The sequence below is a fragment of the Otolemur garnettii genome, unplaced genomic scaffold (genome assembly GCF_000181295.1).
Source record: "Otolemur garnettii isolate 467f Iridium unplaced genomic scaffold, OtoGar3 scaffold00028, whole genome shotgun sequence".
Classification (NCBI taxonomy): domain Eukaryota; kingdom Metazoa; phylum Chordata; class Mammalia; order Primates; family Galagidae; genus Otolemur; species Otolemur garnettii.
The window spans coordinates 14,439,169-14,446,665 of NW_003852423.1; positions in this window are offsets into that span (position 1 = coordinate 14,439,169).

Consider the following 7,497-nt stretch of genomic DNA (forward strand, 5'->3'; position numbering starts at 1 on the left):
TCTTTGCTATTATAATAAATATTATAAGGAATAACAATATTTTCCCCAGTTTATCTGTGGACTGGATTCCTAGAAATGGGATTGCTCATCAAAGGGCAAATCCATCAGCAATTTTACCAATATTGTTAAATCCTCTACAACTACCAAAATAAGAGGGTAATTTTTTTTTCTGTAGAGACAGTTTCACTTTATCACCCTCTGCAGAGTGCTGTGGTGTCACAGCTCACAGCAACCTCCAACTCCTAGGCTTAGGCGATTCTCTTGCCTCAGCCTCCTGAGTAGCTGGGACTACAGGTGCCCACGACAACGCCCAGCTATTTTTTGTTTCAGTTTAGCCGAGGCAGGGTTTGAACCCGCCACCCTCGGTATATGGGGCTGGCATCCTACCCACTGAGCCATAGGCACCACCCAATAAGAGCATCTTTGCAGGAGCATCTGCAAGGTGTGAATGTGCCTGTTTAACTATCTACAGTATGTCAAACTTTGGGCTTTTTGCCAATTTAAATGTGAAAAATATCCATGTTCTTTATTTTTACATTTCCTTTAATATGAATGTGGTGAGCATGTTTTCATATGATTAAGAACCATTTTAATTTCTTTTCCTGTTTGTTCATCTGACAAGCTCATTTTCTGTAGGGTGTTGTTATTATTTATTTATTGTATTTATTTATTTTGAGACAGAGTCCCACTTTGTCACCCCCAACAGAGTACGCTGGGCATCACAGCTCACAGCAACTTTAGACTCCTGGGCTCAAGTGATTCTCTTGCCTCAGCCTCCAAAGTAGCTGGAAGTACAGGTGCCTGACACAACACCCAGCTATTTTTAGAGGTGGGGTGGGGGTCTCACTTTAGCTCAGGCTGGCCTTGACCTTGTGAGCTCAGGTGATCTGCCTGCCTCAGCCTCCCAGAGTGTTGAGATTACAGGCATAAGCCACTGCACTGGGCCTGGCTTTTTTATTTTTTTAAAAGCTCTTTGATACATTAGAGATACTACTGACACTAGGAATATTTTTTTGTCATTTTATCATGTGTTTACTTTAGTGTTCTACACAATTTAAATTTATTTTGGTAAGAAAATTATTCTTGATGTTATTGCTTCTGGAATTTGAGCCATGGTTAGAAAAATTTTCCATCTTGGTTTTTTTTTTTTTTTGAGACAGAGCCTCAAGCTATCCCCCTGGGTCGAGTGCCGTGACATCTCAGCTCACAGCAACCTCCAACTCCTGGGCTCAAGCGAGTCTCCTGTCTCCACCTCCCAAGTAGCTGGGACCACAGGCGCCTGCCACAACACACGGCTATTTTTTGGTTGCAGCTGTCATTGTTTTAGCGGGTCCAGGCTAGATTCGAACCTGTCACCTTAGGTGTATGTGGCGCCTTAGCCGCTTGAGCCACAGGCGCTGAGCCTTCCATCTTGTTTGTAGAGGAATTCATCCATGTTTCTTCCAGGATTTCTATGATTATATACATCTCTAATTATACAAGTGTTACTTGCTGAAAAGACAATCTTTTCCTGATTGAATACTTTGACACCTTTGTAAAAAATACTTGACCATACATGTGTCAGGACCTATTTCTGGATTCTATTATATTCCACTGATCTATGCCTATCCTTATGCAGTATCATGTTATCTTTATTATAGTAAAATTTTGAAATGTCACAACATTTCACTAAAGTGTAAATCTTCCAACTTTGATTTTGTAAAACTTGTTTTGGCTATATAGGTGTTTTGATTTTCCACATAAATTTTATAATCAGCTCACCAATTTCTTGTTTTTTTCTTTTCTTTTTTTTTTTTTGAGACAGAATCTCACTATGTCACCCTCAGTAGAGTGCCATGGCATCACAGCTCATAGCAACCTCCAACTAATGGGCTTAAGCAATTCTTTTGCCTAAGTCTCCTACCTAGCTAGGACTACAGGCACCCACCACAATGCCCGCCTATTTTTGTTGTTGTTGTTGTAGTGTCATTGTTTAGTAGGCCAGGCTGGGTTTGAACCGGCAAGCCCTGGCGTATGTGGCCAGTGCCCTAACCTCTGAGCTGTGAGCACTGAGCTAGCTCACCAATTTCTAACCAAAAAAAGTGTACTGGCATTTTGATAGAGATTGCATTAAATTTACAGATCACTTTGGAGAGAACTACCACCTTAGCAATAGTGATCCTTCCAACCCCCATTCATGGGTTTCTTTAAACTGTCTTTAATCTCTCTCAGCAATGTTACGTAGTTATCAGTGGACACGTCTTTTGTTAAATTTATTACAAAATGGTTACGATTTTCCTTAATGTCTTTGGTAATAATTTTTTATGGTTAATTGATACCGCATAAAATGACACTTTAAAAAATTTTTATATACTGATCTTGTACCCTGTGACCTTGCTATTAGTTCTAGGTTTGGAATTTTTTTTTTTTTTTTAGATTCCTTCAAGTCTATATACCTTTTCTTTTTCTTACTTTATTTCCCTGGCCAGCACAATTTTGAATAGGAGTGGTGAATGCAGATTACCTTTTTTTTTTTTTTTTGAGACAATAGTCTCCTTCAGTTGCCTTGGGGTTGAGTGCTGCAGTGTCATATCTCACAGCCACCTCAAACTCCAAGGCTCATGCAATCCTCTTGCCTCAGCCTCCCACGTAGCTGGGACTATAGGTGCCCACCACTACACCTGGATAATCTTTCCATTTGTTGTAGAGACAACGTCTTACTTGCTTAGGCTCGTCTCAGTTGCCTAAGGCAGTCAACTCAGGCAATCACCCCAGGCAATCACCCCCTGGGCCTCCCAGAGAATTACAGGTGTGAGCCACTGCACCCAGCTTGAATGCAGATTATTTTTATCCAGCTCCTGAGGGTAGGGAGAAAGTATCAGTCTTCCAACCATTAGCTATAGGTTTTTCATAGATGTTCCTTATCAGGTTGAGGAAGTTTTTTCTCTTCCTAATTTGCTGGGGTTTTATTGTTAAATAGATCTTGAAATTTGCCAAATAGACTTGGCGCCTGTAGCTCCAGTGGCTAAGGCACCACATACACCAGATCTGGTGGGTTTGAATCCAGCCTGGGCCTGCCAAACAATAACAACTACAACCAAAAACTAGCCAGGTGTTGTGGTGGGCGCCTGTAGTCCCAGCTACTTGGGAGGCTGAGGCAGGAGAATCACTTAAGCCCAGGAGTTGGAGGTTGCTGTAAGCTGTTACAACATGGCACTCTACCGAGGGCAATAGCTTGAGGCTCTATCTCAAAAAAAGAAAAAAAGAAATTTGCCAAATAATCTATTGACATGATCCTATGGTTTTTCTCCTTTATTCTGTTAGCATGGTATATTTTATTGCTTACTAATGTTAAACCAACTTTTCATTTGTAGAATAAACCTGATATCCTTTTTATACCTTGGGAAGTTTATTTAAATGCCAACTCATTTGGATAAATCCTTTCTCTGTAACATCCAAGTCATTTCAATACCAATTACAAGTCCAAAATAGTGATCTGAACTATTTTACTGCAATTCAGAGTCTCTTTGTGGCCTCTATACTCCTTTGTATAGGTTTTGTTCAGTGGCATGCCTACTAAGTGCCAGGTACTGTTAGGTGTTGAAGATATAGACGTAAGATACAAAAATAAATAGGACACAAACCTGACAATCAAAACAAGTAGCTGTAGTTTGGTGAGTGTTAATGTGGGTGCATTTGAAATTTAAGTGAAGGGAAATTAGTAGAATTTTTTAAAAACCTAGAAATTACCTGAAGTATAAACTGAATTTAATCAGTGTTACATCATTTACCATTCAACATGGGCACTTTTGGGAGAGTGACAACAGGCATAAATTAGGATGGATGATTAAAGCTTAACAGTCCCCAGGGAAGGGTGTTTAAGGGGAAAAACCTGTGCGTGTGAGAGGGCAAGGCCAATTAAAGTACCGACCACATTCAATTTAGTCAGTTTATAAACTGGAAGGAAAGAAATTAGGCCAGAAAAGCAAGCACAGACCAGGTTCTAAAGGCCTTTTAAATCAGAAAGGAACCTGGACTTCATTCCAAGGGCTATAAAGCATGATTACTATTACTTTTTTTTTTTAGAAAAAGGTAATCTGCAGCTGGGTAATGCCGTGGGTGTCTATAGTCCCAGCTACTTGGGAGGCTGAGGCAAGAGGATCTCTTGAGCCCAAGAGTTGGAGGTTGCTGTGAGATGTAATGCCACAACGCTCAGTCCCAGGATGACTGAGACTGACTCAGAAAAAAAAAAAAGTAATCCGATTGTTATGTAGAAAAAGTGTGAGCAAAGAACTATGTGATCACGTGGGGAGAGAAAGGAGAGTGACCACTATGTGGCTTTTAGGGTCATGAAAATGTTCTACAATTGATTGTGGTGATGGTTATACTACTCTGGATGTACTAAAGCCTATTGAATCATACTTAAATTGTAAATTGTATGGTGTGAATTACAAATCATTTAGAAAACTGTTCATTCTCCAGGTAAGAGATAGAGGCTGTAGACAAATTGTTACAAATGAGGGTGAATTCACAAAATTTGAGAACCCGCAGGGCCTTGTGACAATACGGAGGTGTAGAAGAGAGGAAATTTAACTTCCTAGTTTCTGTCTTAGCACCCAGTGTCAAACAGTGGCATTTCCTGATGGAACCCTAACCATCAGCATGTGTGGGGTAAACGGGGGAAAGGGATCTTAAGACATGTTGAATTTGAGGGACCTTTGAGGCATCTAAGTCAGACTCTCACAAGGTCTATACTGAAGGCTATCAACAGAAGTCATTGAAATAAACAGGAATGACTAGGAAGAGCTCAAATCTAAAAAATGGTTACAGGTGGAATTAGCAAGAATCTGAAAACCTGAGATCAGAAGAACACAAGGGAAGCATATCACAAGTTCAGTTTAGAATATTTCAAAGTGTTCAGCAGTATGAAATACTGTCATTATGTCTGAGCAAAGTAGCCTCTGAACTCTAAAAAAAATTTGAAGTTCCAATTCTACCATTTTGGGGCAAAACTTTGGGGCAGAATAATGTCAGAAGCCAGACTCACGTGGGTTCTGTGGTAAATGGTGAGATGTGGTTCATCAGGAAAAAAAGGCATGAAACTAGGTTTGCTAAGGAGAGAGAAGGGAAATAGTTGAGGGGAAAAGACTTTTGTTTTTAGAAAGGTTTGGTCATTTTTCCTTTAAAGAAAGGGAAGGACTGAATTAGGTTGAATATATTGAAGGAAAGAGCTGGCTGCATAAAAAATCAGCTGAGGAGGGTTGTGTAAAAGCTAAGGTTGGGAAGCCAGTGGAATCATAGAGCAAAGCTCCTAAGGTTTGAAAGAGTGAAATTGGTATTACAAAGATGCTTAATACTTTTATTCTCTTTCTGAATAAAGAATCAATGGTGGATACAGGTACAGCCAGATTTGGTGAGGGGACAATTGAAGTGTTTTCCTCTATTATTTTTCTGGTGAAACAAAAGCAATCTGTCAGTAGAGGTGGTGCTGGGGAGGGCAATGATTTAATGAGACTAAAGATTCCAAATTGTTACCCAAAATGAAGGACAAGCCTGTTAAAGGAGGCTTTAGTTAAGGATGAGGCCCTAGTTAAAGATGACGACTATCAACTGCATGGTGGTGTCAATCTGTGCCATCATGTGGTTTTCTGTAGCAGTGCTCAGCAGGTGTAAAGAGATAAGACAAAGCTGAACTCATCTATGGTTCAGGTTTTGACAAGTATAAACTAATGATGATAAGGCAAAGAAGTTTAGAGTTTTGCCCCAAAATGGTATAAGTATTAAGATGACTAAGTTGGATGAGGAGGTTAAGTGAAGGAAAAAGTGACTAATGGCACTACTAATAAGAATACAGAGGCCAAGCGCAGTGGCTCATGCCTGTAATCCTAGCACTCTGGGAGGCCAAGGTGGGTGGACTGCCTGAGCTAGAGGGAGACCTCATCTCTAAAAATAGCCGGGTGTTGTGGAGAGTGCCTGCAGTCCCAGCTACTTGGGAGGCTGAGGCAAGAGAATTGCTTGAACCCAAAGAGTTTGAGGTTGCTGTGAGCTGTGACGTCACATCTCTCTACCAGTAAAAATATTTAATAGAATGCTCAGTACGAATTAACAAGATCAACATACAAGGTACTAAGAACATGAGAAAGGGCTCAGCGCCTGTGGCTCAAGCAGCTAAGGCGCCAGCCACATACACCTAAGATGGCGGGTTCGAATCCTCAGCCCAGGCCCGCCAAACGACGATGGCTGCAACCAAAAAATAGCCAGGCGTTGTGGCGGGCGCCTGTGGTCCCAGCTACTTGGGAGGCTGAGGCAGGAGACTTGCTTGAGCCCAGGAGTTGGAGGTTGCTGTGAGCGTGATGCCACGGCACTCTACCCAGGGGGATAGCTTGAGGCTCCATCTCAAAAAAAAAAAAAAAAACATGAGAAAGGATTCTTTCCATCACAGAGTAGCACAGAGTAGGAGGTAGTCACTTATCAAGTAAACAGTCATTTAAAAACTGCCTTAATAGGTTCAGTGCCTGTGGCTCAAATGGCTAAGGCGCCAGCCACATACACCTGAGCTGGTGGGTTCAAATCCAGCCCAGGCCTGCCAAACAACTATGACAGCTGCAACCAAAAAACAGCCGGGCATTGTGGCGGGTGCTTACAGTCCCAGCTACTTGGGAGACAGAGGCAAGAGAATCGCTTGAGCCCAGGAGTTGGAGGTTGCTGTGAACTGTGATGTCACAGCACTCTTCCCAGGGCAACAGCTTGAGGCGCTGTCTCAAAAAAACAAACTGCCTTCAATAGATCGTGAATACAGAAAGATAGACACAGGTAGAGTTGGGATAAAAAAATTGTTCTGAGTAGAGGGCGCAGCATAAAGTATAGCAAAAGTTTGAATAGAAGATAAGGTTTATGGTAAAACAATGTAAAATAGGGCTATAAATATAATTTAAAGCCAAATTACACAGCCTTAAATGTGCTAAGAAATTTGGACTTCATTCAGTGGGCAGTGGAGAGACAGTTAAATATCTGTAAATATGATCAGTGATGTGGTCTAGGAAAAATGTTGAATCTAGGATCAAATCCCTGTTATATTTAACATCTAAACCAGTGGTAGTCAACTGGGACTGCACAAAATAATCACCTGTAGTATTTGAACAATAACTGCTTCTGGGCCTACCCATCAGGTTGTAGTTCATTTTGGGAGGGGATAAAGTTTAAGCATCATTTGAAAGTATAACCCCATGCTTCTAATCTGTCAGGGTAGAAAGGCACTCTGGGAAAGCCTATATACAAATATTTCTCAGTCTTTATCAAACAAATTCACTAGCTAAGCTGACCTTATAAAACAAAAATAAAGCACAACTACTCCGGCTCGGCACCTATAGCTCAACCGGCTAAGGCGCCAGCCACGTACACCTAAGGTGGCGGGTTCGAATCCCCAGCCCGCACCCACCAAACAACAATGATGGCTGCAACCAAAAAATAGCCGGGTGTTGTGGCGGGCACCTGTGGTCCCAGCTACTTGGGAGGCGG